We start from the raw sequence: 2,247 nt of genomic DNA, 5'->3' as shown, positions 1-2,247 counted from the left end.
GTTTCTCAGCCACCACAGTATCATCAACAGGTTCCACTGGTTTGATGATATCAGTCGAGACAAGTACTTTAGCTGTCTCAGGCTTCTTTGGAGACTTTGTAGATTCGTGCATAATCTTTTCAGGAGACTTCTTTGATTCATGCACTTGCTTCTCTGGTGTAGTCTTTACCTCCTTTTTAGAACGTTTAGACTTCTTGGATGGACCAGCTTCTTCTTTCGACAATAACCTGCCAGTTTCAACATCTGGATTGATAGTTGTCAAATATGCAACCAACACCGAATTTGTTGGCTCGACCCTCTTTAACATTGCATCAAGAATCCGAGCAATATGTGTAAAAACTTCCATATCATCCGAAACTTCTTTGGGAAAGTGATACTTCAGAAACTCGGCCTTTTCTTCATCAGCAGGAACAGCAATTCCTTCCTTGTCATAAAAATAACCAATTATTAAGCTCCAATACCTAGCACACGAAATGCCTTGAACCACATTCGTGTTTTCGATACTCTTTTGGAATTCCTTCCACAGTTGAGTAGAGTAATCAACAGAGATGTCATAGTATAATCCGGCCACCATCGCATAAACCTCCATGCGACCTTTGTCTAAACCAACACTTCGACCTGTCAAGCATCGAAGAAAGATTTGAAACAAGAAATTTAAGACGGTTGGCAAAGTTGACTTCTTGAAATCACTAATCTTCATGAGTGGAGGTTGATGACCCATCTCATTGAACATATGAATGACTTGAGCATATGAGAGATCAATAACAATTGGAGAATTGGGAATATCCAATATCTGACAAAAGATTTTCTTGGACAGTCTGATCTTCTTGTCATTCACCAGTTGAAAGGTGATGATATCCATTGCTTTGCTGTATGTAGCAGTGGATCCGGCCTGAGAAAGCCATGAAAGAGGAACTGTGAATGAATTGAACATTGCCCTGGAAAGAACTGAACTCTTTAATGCGACAATTAGCATATTCAATTGCTCTGGATACAGGGATACATCTCCTTCAACCTGATAATTGGTGCTTTGAATCTTCATGATTGGTTGAGAAGTGATGTCTTCAATTGTGCGAGAAGTAGAATCAACACCAGCCATGATTAGGGTTTAGAAGCTTTTGAGAACAGAGAGAATTTTGGGTATCGGATTTCTTTTGTGAGCGTAAAAGATAAATAATCCGCAAATACCCTTTTTATATGTAATCCTTAATTTGAATTGAATGCGGGATACGCATTGATTGAAATCTGACGTGGCACCTTAAAAGTCGCACCAGTCTGCCAATAAAGTTGCCATGCGTCAAAAAGTAACTGTCACATCTCCTTGAAACCAGGAAACGTCGCCTCACACAGTCTGTTCGTGTCTCGTCAAGGAATAGTAACCGTCAGCAACCTTCGGATGGAGGATAAGCTCTTTCGTCTTTGGGTTTAGAGACGAAGTCATTTGCTAGACTTTCGAAATCATCAGCCTGAGTTGGTAGTACTCAGAACCTCAAGGATTTCATGTGTGTTGTGTGCCAAAGAAAAGATAAGAAACAAATTAACGAAAATTTGGATCTGTGATGTCAAAAAAATTTCGACACAAAAGCAGAGAAACCCCAGGCAAATGTTACTTCATTAATTATCAAGAGAGATAATCAACTGTTTGTGTATGTTCCCGTGAATTACAATCGAATACTTGTAGAGAAGTATCGAAGGGCTTCTTTTGTTAGGCTTATTGGGTAGGCTATAATTTCGTTACATATCAACCTAAACATAAGGTGAGGAATTGTAACAGAAATTACTTGTTTGACCAGTGTAGTCAGTGACAAGTATGCTTTGAAAGATTTTGAGAGTGACTGTGAAAGCAATTGAAACTCATACGAAAATCATATTTAGAAACAAATATTTGGTCTGGATCCTGTTGGGTAACAAACATCGTGGGTTTCGACAGTTTGATCAAGATCACGCATAAGAAAAGAATATGATTTTGAGTTTCGAAAAATGGTACTGAAACAAATGTTTTGTTAAATCTGGAACATAGTTCCCCGTCAATTCCATATTAAGAGAGAAAGGTGGGTTTCACTTACATCATGGTCTCATGACGTCAGATCATAAACACAGACGTTTGATATGCCTAAGTCATGATTGGTTTGATCAATGACCTCTCGGACATATGTCATTGTGTGTGAAATGGGTAAGAACTTTGTGATGAAAAAGATTGGTTTTGAGAAACGAATTGTACCTCTGTTATATTCGGACAAAACAAAT

The sequence above is a fragment of the Lactuca virosa genome, chromosome 7 (genome assembly GCF_052849685.1).
Source record: "Lactuca virosa cultivar CGN04683 chromosome 7, Lactuca_virosa_CGN04683_v6, whole genome shotgun sequence".
Taxonomy (NCBI): Eukaryota; Viridiplantae; Streptophyta; class Magnoliopsida; order Asterales; family Asteraceae; genus Lactuca; species Lactuca virosa.
This window is presented reverse-complemented; position numbering follows the sequence as displayed.